Consider the following 12,206-nt stretch of genomic DNA (forward strand, 5'->3'; position numbering starts at 1 on the left):
TAAGTCTGAACCAAACAATCCAGTGATCATCATCATCAGCATCGAACCACGCGGTTAGGGCACGACGACATGTGTCAACCAAGTCAGCGAGCCTGACCACGCGATCTCGGCAACATATTAGAAAGGACCCGGATGCAGCAGAACAGGGTGTGGACGTTGAGCACGTCGTAGATAGCGTCCCCGAATGCAGAGGAATGTTGGATGACGGGTTCATGTTTACTTTAACGAGCAAATGCCCGGATGTCAATTATTCATATGCAGCGATTGGACAAGATAAGATGTGGTGACTTTCATTGGTCCTTGGTAACCGGGTAAATACATAGCGGAACACCTTTGTTTGGAATTTCATTTCAGATAAGAAGTGTGTTATTTATATATTAGCCCAAACACACTTCCGTATGGACTCCCAGAAGGCATATTGTCGCATAGTTGTTGTCCATACAAAAACAGGCAAAACGTTTCGACATGAACAATGCCACATTTTGGTCATATGTCGCTTGTCGCGCTTTGAATAATATAATTAGCTTGACAGTTTTCAAGGTGAAAATATGTCACAGCGTCATGTTGTCTCGCGTTCTATTAACCCTTTTTTGGCACATTTCCCTTGAGGCGACAGTTCTAGGATTGCATACGTTCGAGAGGAAGATGTGCCTGCAGATTTATGTTCTCAGTCGAGTCCTCTAAGCATGAAAGGTGTAACAGGATTTGGGAAAGAGCTGAAACTGTTATTGAAACAATTATTTTGATGCAGAAAATGGACAATTCAAACCCGTTGTCACATATTTAGTTTACATGGTTAGCCATATTACGAACACCTGGTGTCACAGGATTTCAGTGGTCACTTCTTTCGGTTCTCAATCCTGGTTTGCAGTTTACGACCAATGGGAGTGAGTGAGTTTAGTTTTATGCCGCACGTAGCAATATTCCAGCTCTATGGCAGAGTTCTGTGAATAATCGATCAACATCATGATCATCAATCTACGCAATTGGGATATGATGACATGTGTCAACAAAGTCAGCAAGCTTGACCGCCTGATCCCGTTAGTCGCCTCTAAATATTGAAACTTGACTTCACAAAATATACCGTGTCTAGATCTTATACCCAGAGTCACCATATTTGCAGATTACCATATTTGTCTTTCACACGTGACCAACAGCGTTAGATTAGTCAGACGATCGATTAGGCGTGAAGCAGACGACAACGGGAGAAGTGCTTATATCTCCCGAATATGGAACAGCGTGCGGTCACAACAAAGAACACTTACAGCGTGTTACCTATGACAACCAGGTTTATAGTTACTAAAGGTGAGGTGAGGTGAAATTGGGTTTAACGTCGTACTTGAGAATATTTCGCTCATATGACGACGTGCATGCGTGTGTATGTGTATGTGCGGCTGCTTGTACTAGCCCAGACTTAAGCTGGTTTTATAGTGCTAGCCCACTGAGATACCATGCCGCAGTGAAGCATGAATACCCCACTCAGACACATTATACTGACTCCGAGCCGACCAGTACCTGTTGTACCCATTAATGCCGAGCGCCAGGCAGGGACCAACAAGTACCATATTTTAACGTCTTTTGGTATGACGCGGTCCGGGATCGAACCCGCGACCTTCCGTTCTCCGGGCGGACGCTCTAACCACTACACCACGGAGGCTATAGTTACTAAAGATGACACAACTTTAACACAAGTGTAAACGGGTCACGTAAATATGACTGGACAAACCATGTTATGTTACCTTATGTGTGGTTTGGTTGTTGTTTAAAGCCGCACTCAGCGATATTACAGTAAAATGGCTGCGGTCTGTCAATGATAGAGTCTGGACCAGACAATCCAGTGATCAACAACATGAGCATGGATCTATGCAATTGGGATGGCATGTGTCAACCATGAGTCAGAGAGCCTGACAATCAGATACCGTTAGTCCCATCTTACGAAAATCATGGGTTGCTGAAGACCAATTCTAACCCGGATCTTCACGGGTCCCTATCTGTTAAAAAAACAAACCATATTCCTAGCACTGAGAATAGTTTTTTGAAATACGAATATTAGCAGCAATACAGTTTGAGTCTAAAGTAATCGCGAGTCAGTATGTTAAACTTAGCAAGGATGGCCTTCAAAATTCCCTTCATCAGTATCCCAAAGGCGCTATTTTATTTGTTGGTTTATAAATTGTTTTCTATAAGAAAACATGAACAACCTGTCGAAAAACAACAAACAGTTTTTAATTTTCTGAAAACAGGTAATGAAAAAAGATAGCTTGTACTAAACTCTGACAGAACAGAAAAACTTGCGATTTCGGAATTATCACTTTATCAAATGTAAGATATGATTCGTCACCACTCGCCCCTTTCCGTATCCTCACTATTTGGCTTGTTCCGGAATAACACGAGTAGTCACGAATGGGGCCGACAGAGAATTTGTATTGGTGATGTTCATTCGTCACCACTCGTACTTTTCCTCAACTTCGCTATTCGGCTTGTCCCGGAATAACGAGTGGATCATAAATGCGGTCATGTTTGTTATCATTAGGCTTTTCATTCCAACGGAAGTGCTTCGTTACTACTACCTGAAGCTTGGGCTGTCTCTTGGTAACAAAATACACAGTACTGAGATTTCGACATGTCGGCCATAAATATCTAATCGGGTTTATGAAAATGTTCCTGCATATTGTACACACACAATTCAACACTTGTAGGGTAATTTCACGTTTATAGGTAACGCCAACATGTAGCTTATTCTAAAGGCCGGGTTCAAACCTATACACAGATAGGGTGTGGCCCCCTTGCCTTATCAAAGCTGTCTTTCGATACAAAGTGATGCAGTATTCAAGTACATTCCATGAAATATCACGACTTTGACTTACCGGTTCATCATAAAATGAAGCCATAGTGTAAAGAAGTATGCTATGAAGACCCACGGTAAAATGTATGGATGCAGACAGACTCCAAAACATACATTTTTAATATATTTCTCTTTTCTAAATCCAGATTTGAATGTCCTACTGTATCAGTCTTGTGGCCAGATGAGGTGCGTTAGGGTTGTACACTTATTTGATGCATTGAAGTTTCATATAAATCTCTTTAGTAATCAACATATGTAGTGAAAGGTCGTCGGACATTTGCTACATTGAATTTTTATTCTTGTAGTACATGCCAAGGTAAAACTTTGACATCGCCAGGCTCCCATAGCCTTACAGTCCTGTCACTCATGGGCAGATAACATCTACACTGCTGAGGTGTAATGGGAGACTAAGTAGAAACCCATGGGAATTCCGGAGTTTGCACTCCGACATTAAAGATTTGTTGACGACCAGAAAGTTGATAAAAGTGCAGTTTTATGCCTCTTTTAACAATATTTACGTAATATCGTCTTGTTTGTTGTTTAATGCCGCATTCAGCAATATTCCAACTTTTTGCAGGGTACCAATACATTTTATAGATTGAAAATGTACATTTAACTGCATGTAAGATATTTTAAATGTTGACCCTCAAACACCGAATGTAATTGTTTATGGATAATGTGGTCGTTATCCACTGTACATTAATGCTCAATGTCGTTTTATGAAATATTGGCTTAAACTTGCATCAACAAAGAATTTTAAAAAGAACTAATGATATGTTAATGTACATTATGATAATTGTGGTTATGCAAACTATGTTTCATTTGTGCGTGATTTATTGTTTTCATAATATTTTGGTTATGTTTGGTTATTTCAATGTGTCTTTAATGAATTCCAGTTTCCTCAGATGTTTAAAAGAGTTGCAGTTGACACGTATATACAGACATGGACTATAGTACAACTGAAGAAGGTTCAAGGCATAAGCTGTACAGACAATATGAAAGCACTTTAGAACCAGAAACACATTTAACTTTGTTAACAAATCAAAACTTAGGAATATTCTTACTAGGATCAGGGCGGGAATTTTAAAATTAAAGGTTCACGAGGGACGGTGGTTGGGAGTTAATTTTAATCAACGTATTTACCCCATATGTAATAAAGGAATAGAAGTTGAATTTCATTTTAAACTTATGTGTGAATGTTATAATAATCTAAGAAACTGTTATTTACCACAAATGTACAACGACAATCCGTCGTTCTATAAATTTCAACAATTGTTGTCTTCTACATTAGCTGAATTGTTGAATAATCTTTGTAAATATTTATGTTAGTGCTTTGAGCTGAGACAAAGGATGGTTAATAGATTATATATTTGTATTATGTTGAATTATACGTTTTTATAATGTACTAATGAAATATTCATCATTGTAATAATTACCTTTATTACCCACGTGGTCAACGTATGGGTAGTTGCATACTAATCTCGTACGTCACACGAGCGTCGTATCGCGTTGACCTGTGTCGTAACGACTTGACCTGAGATTCTAACGATTTGATTGGATAATCGATGACCTCTCAGTTAGGTCACGTTGTGACGGAACTACTTGTTCATGCATAACAAACACGTGAATTCATTCATTCTACAACTTAGATACATTGTGGGAATGTAAACATTGCGAACGTTGCCGTGTCGCTGTTTAATTGTGAGTAGAACTGAGACATTATATCGGTCGAAAAACATAAACGCAATGTTTCCACCAGTGATGTTAGCCGAGTGAAGCAGTTGCAAACCAAGAAACGGGGTGCTACGGAGTAGTTTACTGTAGGAAGCCGTACGAGAGGCGATGACAACTGACATGCATCGTGACGTCGGTTACCAAGGGGACAGACGAGAATGGCGTAGTGACGTCAATACAGTGTGACGTCATGCAAAAGTGTACTTCAGAACAAAATTCTTCCGCAACCTCTTTATGAAACCGGTTTCGGTTCTAAACCATAACAATAACAAAAAGACGCTATTTTGTCAATTCAATGTATGTAAGACGTGGGTAATAAATAAAATACCACACACGGTCTCATTACATACGAATTATACGAAACTCGTGACCTTCCTATGGTTTCTGACCTCGCTTTCGCTCGGTCAGATACCATAGGAAGGACACTCGTTTCGTATAATTCGTATGTAATGAGACCAAGTGTAGTATTCTCTATGTATCTTTGTATATGGGCCGAAGACATTTATACGATACAAAAAAACAACCAAGATAATAATTCATGCGCTTGTTCAGTTTGGAGCTCATGAACAAAAAAGATTTCATTTCAATCTTCCACCTTGATTTTGAATTAATAAGTTTTTCTTTTCCTGTTGTATTTCTGAAATGTAGGAATATAGTTAGTCACCCATGTTTATTGCTAGGATAGATGCTTCCAATAAGTATATTGCAATGGACAGTGAGGGATTCAAATCTGCACACGTGCGTTTGTTTACATGTCAGCCACCAGGTTTTCCATTGACCGTTTTCTCAGACGATCTTTCATTATGGTTTGGAGATTGTACGTGCGCTTTCCAATATGATTGGTTGGTTGGTTGGTTTGTTGTTTAACGCCGCACTCAGCAATATTCCAGCGGTGGTCTGTAAATAATCGAGCCTGGACCAGACAATCCACTGATCAACAGCATGAGCATCCATCTACGCAATTGGGATACGATGACATGTGTGAACCAAGTCAGCGAGCCTGACCACCCGATCCCGTTAGTCGCCTCTTCCGACAAGCATAGGTTACTGAAGACCAATTCTACCCCGGCTCTTAACGGGTCATTCCAATATGATGTGTATTTCACATACAGCCTGGCCATTTGTTGGGTTTACATAGTGTATTTGTGTTTTATTCCCATTTTGATCTGTATTACTAGGTGATAAATATGTTCAAGTAATGTGTTTATATACATTAACAATATATTTATATATAACTAATCAACTTTAATCGTAAACGCTTAAAACCTCCATTTCACTACACAGAAGATAATTTAGTCTGACGTTTGTTGTGGTCATTTATATTAGAAACAGGAACAGGAAACAAATCCATTTTCGAAAACAAAAGGCACCACTTTGGGATCTGGGCCTTCTTTCACAAAGCACTAAGGTGATCGTAAGTCACTAAGGTAGCCTTATTGCAATGTTAAAGAATGGGAGTTACGGTTAACCTTAGGAAAGGTTGGGTCGTGAAAGGAGCCCCTGTTTGATATACAGTCAGGCCGTGTTAATCCAGTGCCATTTTTCATTAAAAATGTTCGGATAGTGAAACGTTGGGTTTGCTGAAACAAGTCCAGTACACCACACTGCAGTAGAGTTACTTCCCTTTCAGTAGACCGCTAGAGGCAAAAAAACCCGTATACATGTTTACTGACTTTTATTACAACTTGGATATTTAAATAAATTCTATGAAATATATGATCTCACTTTGATGCGACGTTTCGGTATGGATTCGTATACCGTTGTCAAGCAAGAATGAAGTACTACAGCACAGAACGGACTTATATACATCAACAGGGATTAAGTAATAACAACATGTAGGTATGAATCAAGGGGATTAACAACAACAACAATGACAATAAGAGGAAGCCAATGGTCCTTGAGGCATCAACTGCCTCCCTGTTTTCATTCATTTGAGGAAGAATATTCACCGAATCATCGTGTTCCTCGTAATAAAGAAGTTGACATCGCGTTTTAAGTGTAACACATCTAAATGCAGTTCAAAGACTTTGATGATGGCGATGATGATTGTGATGATGATCTTGATAATCATGACGATTTGGAGATGTTACGTGCGCTTTCCGATTAATGCGTATTTTCCACACAGGTAATGTAACCCGGTTACGTATCAATAAGTTTGTCGCACTAATCACGAATAAACTATTATTTTATTACTCGTTTATCTGAGGGTCGGACTGAATCTGTAGACTTAACTAAGCTCACTAAGACTTCTGGCGCGGTGGGGTAGCCTAGTGGTTAAAGCTTTCGCTCGTCACGGCGAAGACCCGCGTTCGATTCCCCACATGGGTACAATGTGTGAAGCCCATTTCTGGTGTCATCTGCCGGCTGGATTATTGCTGAAAGCGGTGTAAAAATAAACTTACTCACTAACTCATTATTTAGGTTGAAATTCGGGTCATTTAAGTCAACACACAATATCTCAACAGCCATATATCATTTGCAACAGTTTATCTTCTAACGTTCCAGGAACCGTGGGGTAGCTTAGTGGTTAAAGCGTTGGCTCGTCACGCCAAAGACCCGGGTTCGATTCCCCACATGGGCACAGTATGTGAAGCCCCTTTCTGGTGTCCCCCCGCCGTGATATTGCTGGAATATTGCTAAAAGCGGCATTAGACCATACTCATTCACTTTCCAATTTCGATGTTTTCTGAATTTTTGTATTTGGAAAATCTTTGTGTACATAAATAAAACCAATGAAAGTCTTGGCAGTTTCTGATTTATCAAATTTGAAAAACACAGCATTTTCCCAATCTGTAGACCCTAGTTAAGTATTTTACAGGTTCTGCTTTTGTGTACACAGCTATGTCACCAGAATAGCATCACAAACCGTTAATGTTCCAAAGACAGAGATTTAATTTTCTCCCAGAACAGTCAATATTGTTTGTATCTTGATTTGGATAGACACAAGTTCTGTTATTGAAGCCACGACCACACCACTATTTAGATTTGTTTGTGTTGTTTGTTGAAGACGTTGATGAAGTTGGGACATGTTCAGTAGATATATCAGCTGGTGGTGATATTTTCGTGGATGATTTTAATGTTTCATGTCGTGGTAAAAATATGCACACAAAATTCACATATCGTCAAATGAAAAAGGCTTTAAATTTTTGTAAATCCAAAACTAATTATATACATTTCTGCCGTAAATATATACCACATAAAAAAAACAGAATTCATTCTAAATGGCACCCCATCAAAGTTGCAAAGGCCTCAAAGACCTTTGGGCTTATTTTTTACTCTTATGTGACTTTTCTACCACATATTAAATACCTAAAAAATAAATGCCTGAAGGCACTTGACTTGTTGAAAGTCGTTTCTAATTCAAAGTGGGGAGAGAGCCAAGCTACCCTCTTACACTTATTCAGACCAGTCATCCGCTCGAAACTTCATTACGGCTCTACCGTACATGGTGGAGCCTGTAACAGCAACTGTAAACTATTCATTCGTGACCAACTCGTGTTATTCCGGGACAAGCCGAGTAGCAACTCGTACCCCTCTGGAAAGATTTCATATTGGCGCATGAGCACCAGAACTACTTTAAACAAGAACGATAACTCCATTCCTGCTTGATTCCAATTGTACTGAATATCACCGAAGCACTCGTACATTGTATTGCTCTTTTTTCACTTATTTATCTTAACGAACAACTAAAAGAAGGAGGAAACGTATTTGTAAAAGACATATTCCCACTTAATTATTACAACAACCTATTTCTAAATAGGGTTTAAGGATCACAAATGGGAATTGTTTTATTGAATATGCAAATAAAATAATCTTTTTCAGCTACATTAAGTCCAAAAGCAGATACTCAAACTTGACCTTAAAATATTTCTCAAACTGAACATTCGTGTAACCTTGCTGTCATACCCCTGGTGGAAGTTTAAATGATTACGCTGAATGACCACAAAAATGTTAGACTAAAATATTCCCAGAGATGTGAAAAATAAGCCCAATGTTAAAGATTAAAGTTGATTAGTTTCTTGCAGATATAATAAAACATTATTATTGTTTTGAAACTCGTAGCGATTTATAATTACAGTTCCTAAAATGTTGGAAGCGCACGTACAATATCCAAAACAAGACCCGCAAGATCGTCAGAAATACACTCAATTGGACCAGTGAGAGCCGTTATGTCAACAAACGCCCGTTCGTGTATTTGAATCTCTCACCGTCAATCGCATGATTCTTATTAAAAACTTCACATTAGACAGCACGATTCTGTTAGGTATGTTCCTTGAACTTTCTGTGATTTTTGAAACAATAACATAATGCCATAAACGATAAGTAGTCGGGACTACATTTGTCAAAGCACCGCAATCATTACGCGCGCGTTATGATTGGTTTGTCGTATTTTCGTACATAACAAGCATCGAGACGGGGACGAGTGTTCTTGGAGGTTACGGAAAGGGGCGAGTGGTGATGAATGTAAACTATTAGATTCTGTTCATTACCAAGGTTTAAGGCTTTGTCTTGCATCCTTCAGATCCTGATAGTCTCTCTGGCCGAAGAGCCAACTCTTAAACAACGCCGTATAAAACCCTGCTTATAGCTGTGTCTATAATTCCCTCTACGAGGATCTGTACAACAAGACATTTTCTCTTATTCCGCCTTTAGGAATAAGAATATAACCTTCCCTTTCTGCTTTTATGTTAGGAAAAGACGAGAGTCCATTTTAATACCCACGCAAAACCTGTTGCGGGTTGTCATTTAAGAATTGATAACAATATGTTCACAAAACACACCATAGTTTAAATATTTGTTATGAATATGTTCAAAATACATTTCTGAGTGTAGCGACATTGGGAGTATCTCACCCACAATGTAATAAGTAGATGCATGTCTCACTTGGGAGTTGCTATATACCTCAAACAATGTCGACGCAACGTTAAAATTTTCAGTCCTATGCGAACCAGGTCCAAACAGTTTTCTTCATAGATTGTTGCAAAAGTTTTGCATTAATCAACCAGACCTTATCAAACGGAAGGTTATGTATGTTCCAAACATTCAGCAAACTATAAGAGATTTACAAACATTATTCAGCATTCATTCCATTTTTCATAATTTTTCAATTTTGGTGCTTATTACGCTATGCCGCCTTTATTACGCATTTTAGCTGGTGAAAACTTATTATCTTAATTTTAAAAAAACAACTTTCAGAAAACATGATTTGTACAGTGGGTTTCTTTTAATGTTAGTAAGAAAATGAACAAAATGAATGAAATGTTTCAACAAGTATTATTCGAATTAAACAGAACCAACAGCATTGTGTTTTGCAACTGGTTTTCTCAAAACATTCAGAAGTCTTTCATTTCAAGAAATAATAAAGTAAATATAATTTGTGAACTTCGTTCAAAGTACGGCTTTATAATCGACCCAGTTATTGTTTTGTGTTACATAGCTGAAGCCAACTCCAAATATATATTTTTTTAAAAAGTAATGTCTCTTTGAAAAGACAAAATCATATGGAACTTGGGAAGTGTAGTTGATTCTCTCTTCAGTTATAGCCCGTTCCTCTCTTTGCAGTCCTCCCTCGTAACAAATAGTGAACTTTGTCAAAATGTTAAAGCTAGTTTTTAAACAGCATTTTAAGTGTTAGGACAGAAATTCTGCGAAAAAATCACAGAGTTGGCCTGATGTTTTGATTATTTGATTACTGACATTGTCAGTATGTTTCATTGAGTATTATATGTTTAGTAGTTTTCGAGTTAGATTGCAATTCATCGGTCCGCTTTTGAGCCAAACGGACTATGGAGTATATAGCATGCACAATAACGTATTGGTGCAGATATCTTAATCCTGACTCACAGATGACCTCGTCGAACCTTCTTTATGTTAACAAAATCTTGAGGCAGACATAAATTGACATGGTCTACTTCAATTAGAAACGTCTGCTTGTTGTACTGATTTAGAAACAAAGGCAAATCAGCGATATCAAAGTTTTTTTTAAAAGAGGATATGCATCAGCCAAGTCTTTCTTTGTTAAATTTCTTGGTTAAATCATCTTGTCCTGTGACAGATTCGAACTCTGTCCTTTCTTGACCATTTCAGGTAAATCCTTTGAGGTTTTTCTAATACACATTGCATTAATTATCATTTTTCTATATTGATAAAGTAATTGATGCATACCGAGTAGTAGGTTTTAAATGTGTCAAATTTGGGATGAGAAATTTGGGAAACAGTTCATCATCAAGAAAAGCATTTAATAGTAGTAGATGTTCAGCATCAAAGATCATACAACAACCGTTTTAACCAGTCACATCGCAACACACTCTCATATCCTTGTTACAAATTTGAGTTACTGCAAAGACCATATAGTTTACTTGTATCAGAACTTACAATTATTTCACATAACAAACAAGACACACAGACACATCTATATATTTATTTATTCCGATAAGGATAAATATGATTCATAAATAATCATAACGGTTAATACTGTAACAACATACTGTAAGAAATAAAATATCAATCCTTATGTATCTTGGGAAAACACATGCCAAGTATCTCAATATTAACACTGACACTTTGTGTTGCTGTTTCGGGGCATATAGTTAGGATATTGTGTTTTGAGAAGAAAACATTCAAAATCTCCATCTACGAAGGCAAAAAAATACAGTGAACACTACAAACCATACTTTACAAACTACACACAATGTTATGACTATGATCAAGTTGATATCGAAACTTCCGGCACACATTACTTCTACTAAATCTCCTTTACACAGAACTGTCAATAAACTCATCGGATTTTGGCTAATATCCTGACAATATGATTTATCCATAAATCACACTGGCTGTTCAACAATATATTAACTCCTTATTTACATCCTATATTTATCATGCATCATGTTACATTGTCATCTTCTTTCATGTTCTTGTCATTTGACAAATACAATTGCATGTGTTTTTCACCTGGTGTTAGCGACATCAAAAGCATTCCAGACGCGTATAACCGTTTATAAATACACTAAACGCCAAAAGAAACGTTACCCTCCTACCTTTATGAATTACTGAAAAACTATCAAAGATATGTTAGAAGGCATTAGTTTACACGAAAGCTGGACAGCACAGCTTAATGCAAAGCACGAAAACAAATTCTCAAATGCATTCATATTTAGGTGAAATGCATCTTTTTCAGAAAAAATAAATTGTACTATTTTCTTCCATGCCGAAATAAACCAATAACAGTGATTTAGATGTCCAAAAGAAAGGTTGAAATAAAATCCTCTTTTGAGAAAAAATCAAATCATTCAAAGTCACCATTTTCCAACTATTAAAACAAGAAACAACTGTTGTAGAGTGTGTAAAATATTAAAATAATCATTGCTATGATTTCAGTCTTTTAAAACATTTTCTGCTGAAAACAAGTAAAACGTGTCTTTGATATTGTGAAAAAGTGTTTAGGAACATCTAAATTATTTTTGTTAACATTTTCCTTGCAAAGTAACATTTTTCCATTTTCACATAGCATAGCAATATCAATCGCAAAAACGTAGCAGTATTCAAAAAGTATTTGCATCCATTTCACTTGTAGACTGATTCTGCAGGGTATAAAGAGAGACTAGAATGCATGATATGATACACAAGT

The sequence above is a fragment of the Haliotis rubra genome, unplaced genomic scaffold (assembly GCF_003918875.1).
Source record: "Haliotis rubra isolate DU_JTF1 unplaced genomic scaffold, ASM391887v1 Scf1139, whole genome shotgun sequence".
Taxonomy (NCBI): domain Eukaryota; kingdom Metazoa; phylum Mollusca; class Gastropoda; order Lepetellida; family Haliotidae; genus Haliotis; species Haliotis rubra.